The 13,031-nt window shown below is 49.3% G+C and overlaps 1 protein-coding gene across 6 annotated transcripts in view; it reads right to left on the bottom strand.

Annotated features, from left to right (window-relative positions):
- The window catches only part of SRGAP3 (SLIT-ROBO Rho GTPase activating protein 3), a 383,768-nt gene that overhangs the window by 188,824 nt on the left and 181,913 nt on the right, over positions 1 to 13,031 (bottom strand). Inside the window, exon 1 of one of the 6 annotated variants that reach the window (XM_054482931.2) lies at positions 11,989 to 12,149. The exons of the other annotated variants lie outside the window; for them this stretch is intronic. The gene's annotated coding sequence lies outside the window, so the exon portion shown is untranslated. Of the gene's footprint in view, positions 1 to 11,988; positions 12,150 to 13,031 lie in introns of those variants that run through there. 6 annotated transcript variants of the gene reach the window in all.

Genomic DNA, 13,031 nt, shown 5'->3' with positions numbered 1-13,031 from the left:
GGACATGGGAGGAAGACTATTCAAGGCTTTGAGAACAGTATGTACAAAGGTAGAGGAGTTACACGTCGTTGCATGTTCCAGGAACAGTGAGAAGTTCCCACACTATTAACCACTAATTATGAATTTCTGCTAAGCTGAAGTGCACGATAAGTGAGTAAATAATTCCCTCCAGTGCCAAACTTATGAGTCTCAACACTTGGAAAACTCAAAGTAGCCATACTTGGCATCAATTAGGCCAACACCTTGTGAAGTTGACAATGGCTTCGAATTAACCAATACCACCTTTCTCAGGTTACTCCAGGACCTGGAATGTTATTGCTTGCTAGAGAATCACTAAATTGGAATTCCCTCTGGTACAGAAGGAAGGAGATCAGTGCTTTCTGAAGGGGAGGATGGATTAGGGGAAAAGCCCTGGAAGTCAGAGTTCCTGGGTTCCTGCCCCACTTTCTAGGCAAGTCACGGTCCCCTTTCCTGAGCCTCAGTTTCCTCTCCTGTAAAATGAAGGGGGCTGGGCTGCAGCTTCTTCAAACTGGGAGACAGTACACCTAACTGCTTAGAGCCTGGACTTTAAAGTCAGACAGGCCTGTGTTGACATTTGTTAAGAGGACAAAATGAGGATTTAATCTATGTAAAGCACCTGACACCGCCCCATAGGAAGCACAGAAGAAATGATAGAAGATTTGATCACTGCCGTTTAGACAGTGCTGGTGTGTGGGATGTGTGGGTGAATGTCTGTAGAAGAAACAGCCCCCAGTCTCACACCTCTCAAATCTACAAACCAAAACTCTTTGACATTTGGGAAGTTTTTGAGCCTGCCAAAGCCCTGCATCAGGTCAGCGCAATGAACTCCATATACTTCAGACTTGGTAACATTGTCTTTGTATTTGGCTTGAATGAACTTTCTGTGTTTTTTTAATGTGGAAAACACTCACACGACAGCCTCGGAGTGGTAGTGCGGGGAGCAGCGGGGTGCGGGCAAGAGGGTTTCAGGGGAAGGAAACCCTCCAACAGCAAAAGAATGTGACTCACACGCTCACACAACAGAAGAGAGGCGACCTGAGCAGAGGTGGGCTGCTTTTTAGGAAGTCACACTCAAATGGTCTTCACGGCTCCAAATGGGGAGAAGGTTTTAGCACACGGTCCCTGAAGACTCATGGACATTCCCAGTGGTTCTGATTGTGAATGATGCTGAGATCAACCACTGCAAAATGCTCCCAGCATATCCTTTCCTCTGCACCTTCGCCCAGGGAGGAAGATGCTCTTATGGAGCCACTTCACAGGCATGGGTCTGAGGCCCAAGGAGGTGAGGGCACACGCCCAGGGTCACGCACCACAGATGCCTGCCCTCAGGCCTCAGACGCCACAGCTCAGCACTGCTCCTCTCCCCCAAGCCCTTCACTTGCTGGTGTGTAATGAGCACTGTCTCGGCGCTGGGGGAGCCATGAAGAGGCCTGGGCCACACAGTGCCCTCACGCTCCGGCCTGCTGGCGGAGCAAGGCCATGGGATTCAGGCCTGTTCTGTCCCTCAGCAGCAGGACAGCGCACCTATCTGAGGAGTGCTGATCCTGGCCTTGGGCAGTCAGCTTCCGCCAGCTGTGCCCTACTATAGATGACCTGACCCTTCAGGGCCTGGGTCCCACAACAGAATATTGTGGAAGAGAAACCCAAGAACCCCTGAGGCCCCAGCAGCCTCCACAGAGCCCCATGAGAACCCGAAAAAGTCCTGGAAACCTGATGTCCCCTCTCCCTCACTACTGGAAAAGAATTAAGAGAACGTGTTACTCCTGGGCCCCAGGCAGAGGCCAAGCTGCCCTCGAAATATCCAACCTGCTCCAAGTTCAGAGGCAGCCTCCAGCGCATGGGAAGAGAGTGAGGCTGGGTCAGAAGCCTGTGTTTAAATCCCCGCTCTGCCACTTAAGACAATTCTGGAACATCTGTGCGCCTCAGTTCTCTCCTCTCCAAAATGGGAATGCCCACAGTGCTAACAGCACAGGATTGCCCTGAGGGTCAAGTGGGATAATAAATGAGAAGGACTTTTTTTGTGAACTGGAAAGCCCCATAAAAATAAGTGGGATTATGAGTCTTATTATCCTCTAATGGTTCTACATGACTTGGAAGGACATCCAAGAGTTTCCTATCAGAACCTTATTAAAATTCTTATTAAAGTCTTATTAAAAGTTTTTTTATTTTTCTTAAAATCTTTGCCTGGATGCTTCAAAATAGCCCCTGTGTGTCCAAACTAAATATGATGTGAAGGAACCAGATGGCTAAAGTATACCAACCCATACTCAGAGGTGAGAGGCTCTGATGGGATCCAAATACTGTATTCATTTCCGGAGGCTGCCCCAATAGCATCTCGGACTGAGTGACTTAAGCAGCCAAAATGTATTGCCTCAGTTCTGGAGGCCGGAAGAGGTCATGGTGCTTGTCGGTGGGGTTGCTTCCTTCCAAGGCTGTGAGGGTGAATCTGTTCTACGCCTCTGTCCTGGCTTCTGGGGGCTGCCTGCAATCTGTGGCATTTCTCGTCTCCTGCTGCATCTCTGGATTCACACTCCCATGGCCTTCTCCTTGTGTATGTCTGTCCCTATGTCCCAATTCTCCCTTTTTATTAGTTAGAATGGATTAGGGTCTTTCCAAATGACTTTTTCTTTTTTTCTTTTTTTCTTTTTTTTTTTTTTTTTGAGACAAGGTCTCGCTCTGTTGCCTAGGCTGGAATGCAGTGGCGCAGTCTCCACTCACTGCAACCTCCACCTCCTGGGCTCAAGCAATCCTCCCACTTCGGCCTCCTGAGTAACTGGGACTACAGGCACATGCCACCATGCCCAGCTAATGGCTAGTTTTTTGTATTTTTTGTAGAGACAGGGTCTTACCATGTTGCCCAGGCTGGTCTTGAACTCCTGGACTCAAGTGATCTACCCACCTCAGCCTCCTAAAGTGCTGGGATTACAGGCATGAACCACTGCACCTGCCCAAATGTCCTCATTTTAACTTGATTACCTCTGTAAAGACGCTATTTCCAAATAAGGTCACATTCACCTGTACAGGGGTTAGGACTTGAAAATCTTTTGTTGGGGGACACAATCCAATCCATTACAAATACCTTCCCCCAAATCTCTCAGGTGCTCAGAGCCTGGATCCCCAGCTCCTGTCTGCCTCCTCACATGTTGTCTCTCATCTGTTTCCAGCCAAGCTCTGGGCTGGCCACGGTAAATGTCCAACCCAAGCCTTCAAGACTAACCCCTTTCTGGCCCCAGGAGCTGGCCCTCTCCTGGGCACTTGATGGAAGAACCACAGATACAAAGTCATAGGATCAAAATGACAAAGTGCACAGACCCTCCACTCACAGTGATAGAGAGAGCTGGGGAGGGAGAGGGGCAAGCGCAGACTAGAAGGGTGAGACAGAGACAGGATATGCCCTGGAAGGAGGCCCTGGTGCGGGGCCATTGCAGAGGCTATGTCTAGTGCGGTAGATGAGACTCTAGGTGGCACAGGGACGCCGCAGGCAGGGAGGCCAGAGGGAGAAGTAAACAGAAACAGTCATGTGAGAGGAAGCTGGGAAGCTACCAAGGCAAACAGGAGAGGTGGTGGGGCATGGCTCGCAGCCACAAGCCCCTAAGCACTGTGCACCAGGGCCAGCCGAGTCAGCTGGCCTGGCGCAGTGATGCTGCTTGCACTGCTGGGAGGTTTGGCCACATCTGGCCCAGCTCTGAGCTGGGTGCTTCCCACACTCCCTGCTTAGGAGGCAACAGGGCAGGAAAGCTTCAGCAGGCTGAACGGAGCAGCACTGCACACAGATGTTTGCAAGTGCTTTGTGCACCACCCACATAAACACAGAGGACAGGCTTATAGCCCAAAGTTCTAATGCCGGAGCTGTGCCTGACTCTGGCAGGCCCCAGATGATGGTCTTGGGGCATTGCCAGTGAAAGCACTGCCCTCCTTCAGGAGAGTATCTGTTTGAGAGTCACTGACACCTACTAAGATATGAAAGGAAGGCGCAAACATAAAATAAAACAGTTCCTGCACTCAAGCCGCTCACTGGCCAGTGGGAGAAACAGCTGAGCAAAAAGTCAGTTTGAATGAACTAGAATAAGAGCAGAGAGGAGAAGATGACGGGGAGAGCTGGTCCTGGAGGCTGGTAGGATGCTTGCTGGAGAAGGAGACCCTGAAGCGGCAATCTAAGCACCAATCCCTCCAACCGGCCAACTCTGTCGCAATCCAGTGGCTTCACACATGTTGTTACTTCTGCCTGGACCCTCCCCACCCCTGCCCACCTCTCCTCCCCATTCTTCAGGCCACTTCCTGAGACCTGACCATTGTCCCAGCCACCCACCTCCACCCCTGCCATAATTCTTTCCCTGAACACTGCTCTTTCCCATCACAGGACATATTGCAGTCTCTTAGTAAACATCTATTGGTGTTTGCTTCTTAACATTACCCCCAGAGCATGGGAACCAAGTTCATTCCCCACTGCAGCCCATCACAATGCCAGGCACGTGGTCATGCTCAAAAAGCACTTATCGGTACACAGTGTTCACAGCAGCACCATTCACAATGTGTCCATCGACAGATGGATGGGTCAACCAGATGAGGTCTAGGCACACAGTGGGGCACAACTCAGCCTTCAAAAGGAAGAGAATGGATGGACCTTGGGGTCAGTATGCTAAGTGAAATAAGCCAGTCACAAAAGGACAAATCCTGTAAGAATCCACTTATATGAGGTACCCAGAGGAGTCAGATTCATAGACAGGGACTAGGGGAAGGAGGGAATGAGGAGTTATTGTTTAGTTTGTACAGTTTCAGATTTTCAGGTTGCAAAGGGTTCTGGAGACAGACGGTGGTGATGGCTGCACAGCAATGTGATATATTTAATGCCACTGAACTGTACGTTGTACAATGGTTAAGATGATATATTTTCTGCTATGTGTTTTTTATCACAATTAAAATAATTTTTTAAAGGGGGGAAGTGTTTAACAAATAAGTAAATGAGGAAGTGAAGATGGGAGGAAGGAAGAAAGGAAACAGGGAGGGAGGAAGCAAGGTGGAGGGAGTAGGGAAGGAGAGGAAGAGACTGCAGGCAGAACGAAGGGAGAAAGACCACCGCCACCACTACTTAGTAAGCACTGACTTCATGGCAGGTACTGCTCTGAAGGCTTCATATTGATCATCTCACTGAATGTACCAGCAAAGACGCACAGGCGGGAGTTCACCTAAAGTTTCAGGACCCGTGAAAGAATTCCAGCCTCGCCTGACCTTGCCCGTTCTCACCAGAGGGAAGTCGCACCCAGACAGGAGTGAGGGGGCTGGGATCTGCTACTTCTCCTCCAGGGGGACTCCCATTTGCAAAGCTCTCCCCATGTTTTTCATCTCATTTGATCCTCCCGAGGAGGAATCAGTACTCACAGCTGATAGAGGAGAAAACTGAGGGCAGCAGAAAGCAAGTGTAGGCTTGTTCCTGAGGCTCATGCGAGTGACTGAGGCTCATGTGAGAAAGCTCGGCAAAGGTAGACACCAGGAAGGTGTCCTTCCGTGGACTGAGAGGACTGTGTGCAGGAGTGGGGGTGATGGTACTCAGTGCATGCAGGCACTGCTGGGCCTCATTCCCACAGTCCCCCTACACCCGAAACTCCCCGGGATGCTTAGGAACACAGGCTCTGTCAGCCAAACACCTAGGAGGCTGACACTGGCTTGCCTGTCAGCCAGATGTTCCAACATCATTTAAGCATGAGCTTAAATCCCAAGCCAAAATAATTCTGTTAATTAAAAAAAGAAAGAAAGAACTCATCCAAATCTCAGAACTCCCACAGCAGGCTGGTTTCTATCTCTAACAGGGCACTTCATCTGTCTTATACTTTGATTTCTTATGGTTTCTTCTGCACTGCTCTGTCTCCCCTACTAGACGATGGGTGTCCTAGGAAAAGAGACAGCATTTTATTTGCCTCTGTATCCCCAATTCCTAGCACAAGCCAGGGCTACAGAAAGTCCTGGATAAACATTTACAGAATGAATGTGCATTTTGCTGTGAACTCATCATGAACATGACACAGAGCCCTATTCCCCTGAGGGAAGACACAGCTGGATGGTCCCAGGAGGACCCAGCACAGGGAGCCCTCAAGGTGGAGCAGCTCAGGGCAAGGCTGGTCTGCTATGGGGAAAAGCTGGGACTCCGGGTACCCCCAGGCAATGAGGATGCAGCTTTGTGCCGCGTTCCTGGCACTCCTAGCACCACGCCTGGTACAGGAAATATTTGTGGAGTTGAGCCTCTGCCGGGTCTACATTCATTCTGTTCTAGACCGTCAACGGAAATCAACACTTCACCAGCATGTCCCAAACCAGGTGTGGTCTTTGGAATGCTTCTACATGTTTAGAGAGAAAAAGGGCTCCGTTATCGGCAAAGGTGATTTCCCACCTCTTGAGAGATTAAAGTGCATAGACACATATCAGATTGGCAGGGGTTGAGCACCAAATCTTCTGTTTCCTAGAAGGTAGCTTGGGATTATTTTTTTCTTTTTTCTTTTTTCTTTTTTGATACGGAGTCTCACTCTGTCACCCACGCTGGAGTGCAATGGCGTGGTCTCGGCTCACTGCAAACTCCGCCTCCCGGGTTCAAGCCATTCTCCTACCTCAGCCTCCAGAGTAGCTGGGACTACAGGCGCGTGCCACCACGCCCGGCTAATTTTTGTATTTTTAGTAGAGGTAGGGTTTCGCTATGTTGGCCAGGCTGGTCTCAAACTCCAGACCTCATAATCCACCCGCCTCGGCCTCCCAAAGTGCTGGGATTACAGGCGTGAGCAACCACACCCAGCCTAGCTTGGGATTCTTAATCCCTCCACATGTTCGTTTCTCTTCTGTAACACAGGGTGATGATGGCATCTGTCACACAAGGCTATGATGAGATGGCATGAAAATGCATATGAAAGGCCTCATAGGGTACCTACCATGTAGGAAGCCCTTCATAAATGGCAGTTACACTAATGATCATAAGAAATAAATATTACTGTTATTAGTATATGTTGTGAGTCTCCAAAAGGAGCACAGATTAGACAGTGTTCCTCAGATTTATTTGACCACAGATTTTACCCACAAGTAATCGTCCATGGGACTCCTGTGTTAGTCCATTATTGCACTGCTATAAAGAAATGTCTGAGGTTGGGTAATATATAAGAAAAGAGGTTTAATTGGCTCATGATTCTGCAGGCTGTACAGGAAGCATGGTGGCACCTGCCTCTGGGGAGGCCTCAGGAGGCTTCCAATCATGGTGGAAGTCAAAATAGGAGCAGGTGCATCACACTGTAAAAGCGGAAGCAAGTGCGGGGCGGGGAGGAACCACACACTTTTAAACAACTGTATCTCTCAGGAACTCACTCACTCATCACCAAGGAGATGGGCTAAGCCATTCAAGAGGGATTCCTCCTCCACCCTGACCCAAACTCCTCCCACCAGGCCCTACCCCAACAGTGGGGATCACATTTCAACATGAGATTTGGGCAGGGACAAATATCCAAACTATAACAACTCCATTTAAAAGACATAAACATAAGTCAATAGCAGCAAGATTGTCAGGAGAGCTGGCCTGGGAGGTCCTCATTTGCATGGCCTTGCTGCTAATGCCTTGATTTTCCTATTTTTTTTATCCTGAGGTTCTTAACCTGAAGTTCAGAGACTGGCTCTAGGGAAGTGTATGCAACTAAAACTTCAGGGAAAATCGTGTGTTCAAGGGCACACGTTCACTCACCAACTACTGGGCACCAGCTATGTGCCAGACACTCTACTGGGTGATGTGGACACAAAAGGAAGCAAAGCCAGGTCCCTCCTGTTACGGAGTCTCCATTCTGGTGAGACAGACAGATACTAACCAAATAATCCTATAAGAAATTTACAACTTCAGTTGAAATTGCGATGAAGAGGTTTACGGTACAATTAGACCATATGTAAAGGAGGCATTAACTAGGTCAGAGAGAGCAGCAAGTTCAAGGCCCTTTGGAAGGAGGAATGGTGAGTACAAGGAGCAGCAAGGAGGCTGGTGGAACTGGCTGGGGGACCTGGAGGAGGCAGAAGAGATGGTGCAGCCCCTCAGAGACCATGCCACAGAGTCTGACCCGTGTCCCTTTCTAGGAAGGAGGTCCATGGCTTTCATGTATACTCAAAGGTCTCCATGATCTTAATACAGTTGAGAGGAGCTCCACTGTCAGGGGCCCAGGTCCCTGGCTTCATTTGAAGACAGTCAGACCAGCCATTGGGTGCCAAGGACAGCATCTGTGGTTTTTGTCTGTCCAATATTTACTCTCTCTTTTCTGGCATCAACACTTGAGTGTTTCTTTAGGGGAAATCACCACCTCCCATTCTTACTCCTTGTGGCTTCTGTGGAATTAACTTTAACTCCTACTCTAGGGAAGACCACGTGACCCCGGTCTGGCCAAGAGAAGAAGGGCATCTCCTGGCCATAGGGATAGACCCTGAGATGGACACACAACCAAGCAGGACTAGCAAGAACCTGCCCCAGGACTTCTGCAGGAACTACTAGGAGCTGCTTTCCTTCTGCAGGTTGATATGCCTGAAGAAGGTAAGACTGGGGCTTGGTGTGGTGGCTCACACCTGTAATCCTAGCACTTTGGGAGGCCGAGATGGGCAGATTGCTTGAGCCCAGGAGTTCGAGATCAGCCTGGGAAACATGGTGAAACCCTGTCTCTACTAAAAATGCAAAAATAAGCACGGCATGGTGGCGCACGCCTGTAGTCTCAGCTACTAGGGAGGATGAGGTGGGAGGATCACTTGAGCCTGGGAAGCACAGGTTGCAGTGAGCTGAGATCATGCCACTGCACTCCAGCCTGGGCAACAGAGCCAGACCCTGTCTCAAAAAAAATAAAAATAAAAAAAAAGAAAGTAAGCCTGGGGCAGCTGGCAGTCACCTTGAGATCTCAAAGACTGAGGCTACCTGTGACAAAAGGCATCACTGAGGAAACTGGCACTGAGAAATGGAAAGAGACAGACCCCTGATGGTACCATGTGAACCTCTGGACCTAGGCCTTCCTATAATTACAACTCTCCCTGGATTTTCCAATCACATGAGCCAATAAATGCCTGATTCCAGCCAGTCTGAGTTGTGTTTTTGACACTTGCAATCAACAGTTTTTACTGATAGATCTCTCCAGTCACAGTTTAAAAAACTGAGATCCAGAGAGGAATCAATCATCCAACTTCACAAAGCCAGACAGCAGCACAGCACCTGGGCCTGTAGACTCCCAGGCAAGTGCTCCTGCAGCAGGCTGACAACATGACAGATATTCCCAATGCCTCCCATGGCCTGGACCCCTCCCTTCTCCTTCCTCCTCCTCCCAGGCCCTAGGGAGAAGCAGCTGTGCCCTTCTTTTCACCTCAAGGCCCCAGAAAGAAAAACAGATAGGGCAGGATCTTTGTTCCACCCCAGACTCGGAGATGTCTCTGGGTACTAATTTCCTTCTGTGGCCAGGACGTGGGCAGCTCAGCTAACCCTCAGGCCACAGCTGCAACGGTTGCCCAAACTAACTTCACCTCCCTTGCTGCACTGACAGCCCTCTGAGGCCCTTCCCATCTTACCTGACCCCATTCTCCCCCATGTCCCCTGTTTATACCAGCCTCTGTCCTTCTGAGTTTCCAATCCTGCCCATCGAACAAGATCCATCCACCCAGTAACTTCAGGACACCATACACCAAGGCTTCAGGACACCATCTCTTCTTGATGCACACAGTCCCAGCTGCCTGGATCACTCCTCTGGGGGTTGGGAGGAGGACTGACTCCTGCCAGCATATCCCCTTCCTACTGTCTTGTGTAATTTCTAGTTGTTTCAAGTATGTTAGGTCGAGATGCACAACTGGATGAGATGCACAGGTACCATCGAGGCTACCAGTCTAGGCTCTGGAATCAGGCATATCTGAGTTTGAAGCCTGGCTCTGCCTCTTCCTAGAAAAGCAACCTTGGGCAAGTTACTCATCCTTGCTGAGTCTCCATTTTTTTCATCTGGAAAGTAGAGGTAATAATAGGCATCAAAGGGTTTAACTTAGTTCTTGGCACTTAGTAAGCACCTGGCAAATGTTAGTTATTGATGCTGCTGATGTTGAAAATGTCATCAGATGCCATCACCAATGGATGCCTGGTGGCTATAGCCACATGATAAAATAGAGTAAGGTCACAACAAGAAGTCGACTATTTAGGTCTCATTCCTGCTCCTGCTCTTCACTCTCCTGAAGGCTTTGCTTTCTCATCTGTACAATGGGTATAACAGCTCTTCCGGGCCTCTCTCACAAAGAGACTGAGAGAATCAACCGAGGGCATAATACCTAACAACGTCATCTCCACAGAGTGTTACAGTTTGCAACACACTTCCAAAGTGCCATGTTGGCCTTCGTCAGACCTGACTGTGAAGACGTAGAGGTCAAGTGACTAGCCCAGGGCCACACAGCTACCAAGTGGGAGAATCAAGGCTTGCACACCCACTTTGGTCTGTCCTGTTCAGTGTTGTGTCCCTGAGGTCCAGCACAGGGCCAGATGCCCAGTCAATACTCAAGTTCTCTTTCTCTACAGAGCCACACTGCCTTCCAGGCTGCAGCCTACGAGGCCAACACTTCTGGAGCATCCCCATTGCACTCGGCACAGTGCAGGGACACATGATGTGTTAGAAGGAACTCCTGAATTGAACAGCACTCCAAGACATTCAAGAGAAAGGGAGGGACAGAGTGGCTTCTACCACCTTTCACAGCTGCCAAGAGAGGTGTGGCCTGGGGAGGACACATTGTCAGTCACCTCGGCAGTGCAGGGAACAGGATTAAGGAGGGAACACCCAAGGCTCAGGAAGGACAAGTGGCCATTGCTAGGGAACTTTTAGTAGGCAGACAGCTGCCCTCAAGACAGGCTGTTTGGTTCCCACCCACAGAAAGACACGGAGAGTTAATAAGAGTTACAGCAGGGTGAGCAGGAAGCCACAGGAAGTGAGGCTGGGAGGAAGTTATTCTCAGCCTGTGTATTCCCCTTACCCCCTCTTCTCCTACCACTTTTCTTTTGGCTGCAGAAGCAGGCAACCACATCGTGTACCCTCAACCACCAAGATGAACTCGGGGAGCAGGGCAGGGAGGGCAGGCCCAGAGGCTGACTTCAAGTCTGGTCCAGTTCCTACAGGCAAGTTTCACCAAAGCAACTGGAGTGGAAGGCGTGGGCAAAAGCCATACCCTGCAATCACACGATAAACCCAAACACAAGCATCCTCTCTAAGTCCTACATGTTCTTCAAATCCTCACTCAGACCTCATCTCCTCCGCGAATCTGTCTCCTGGCCAGGGCAATTCCCAGAGAGCTTTACCCTGTCTGAATGCGGCCCCAAGAGTAGATCCCAGTTCCCACTGTAGATCCTGAGTTGAACATGGCATCAGGAGGCACCTGCCAGCACCTCCTGCAAATGCCAGCGAGTCTCTCCACAACATCCCAAGTACACCGTCCACCAGCTTCACTCAGTCATTTCTCAGCAACAGGAAGCTCACAATCTCACCAGAAAGCCCAGCCCACTGGATAGGAGAAACTGTGTTCAGACAACAGATGTCTGGAGACACAGAGGCAGCCGGGGGCAGTGGCAAAAAAGCGCATGTGATTTGGAAGCAGGAAACCTGGCTTGCAACCCCAGTTCTGTGAAGCCTCAAGCAAAATCACTTCTTTAAATTTCAGTTTCCTCCTTTGTAAAATAAGAAGCATAATATACCTATACTTCTCAGGGCTGCTGAGAGAATTGAATGAAATTATGTGTGAAATGCACTGGGAAGTGTCACGTGCTGCACAGGTGGGTGGCATTATTCAAAGACTCAAGAAGGTAAACTTGAGACCCCAAGAAATTCCCAGCATAGGCCATTTCTTTGGTTTAAGGCATCGAAGGGCCAGCCAAATGGGAAGGTAATGGTAATCGTTTTCTCTTGCTGGTGAAACAAATTTCCACAAACTTAGCTACTTAACACAACACAAGTTTATTACCTCACAGTTCTGTGACTCAGAAGTCCAGGTTGACTCAGGGGGTTTTTTGCTTAGAGTCTTATCAGGCTGAGCTCTTATTGGAAGATTCTAGGAAAAATCTGCTTCTTCATGAATGGTGGCTGTGGCAGAATCAAATTCCTTGCAGTTGTAGGGCTGAGGTTTCCTGGCTAGCTGCCAGCAGGGGATGCCCTCTGCTCCTCAGGCCTCTCCGGTCTCTGTGCCTGGGCCCAAACATCTCAGAGCCAGGGAGGGTACAACGCGTCATAACCTTCTGATTTTCCCTTCTGGTGCCGCCGCTCTTCTGGCTCCAGCCAGAGAAAGTTATAATTTTTTAAGGGCCCAGATGATTAGATAGGGCCCGCTAGATAATCCAGGATAATCTCCATCTTTTAAAATTGTTACAGGTTGAACTCTAACTCTCCAAAGAGGTGGACTGGAGTCCTCATCCCAATAACTCGAAATGTGACCTTAATTTTAAAAAGGGTCTTACATGGGCTGGGGACGGTGGCTCACACCTGTAATCCCAACACTTTGGGAGGCCAAGGCGGGTGGATTACTTAAGGCCAGGAGTTCAAGACCAGCCTGACCAACATGGTGAAATCCTGTCTCTACTAAAAATAGAAAAAATTAGCTGCGTATGGTGGCACGTGCCTCTAGTCCCATCTACTCGGGAGGCTGAGGCACAAGAATCACTTGAACCCAGGAGGCAGAGGTTGCAGTGAGCCAAGATCGCGCCACTGTGCTCCAGCCTGGACGACAGAGCAAGACTCTGTCTCAAAAAAAAAAAAAACAAATAAAAAAGCATCTACTAATTTGGGGGCATAAATTAATTAAATAAAATTAAAAAATGAAAAGGGTCTTATAGAGGTCATAGAGTTAAAATGAGGTCATTAGGGCATGTCCTGATCCAATATGACTGATATCCTTGTAAAAAGCGGAAATTTAGACAGAGGCACAGAGGGAAGGTGACAGGAAGACACACAGTGGGGAAACAGCCATGGAACCAAAGCGAGGCATCTACAAGCCAAGGCACACCAGAAGCC

Source organism: Pongo pygmaeus, chromosome 2, assembly GCF_028885625.2.
Source record: "Pongo pygmaeus isolate AG05252 chromosome 2, NHGRI_mPonPyg2-v2.0_pri, whole genome shotgun sequence".
Classification (NCBI taxonomy): Eukaryota; Metazoa; Chordata; class Mammalia; order Primates; family Hominidae; genus Pongo; species Pongo pygmaeus.
Note: the sequence above shows the minus strand (reverse complement) of the source record. Positions and strands in the feature narration are given on the sequence as shown.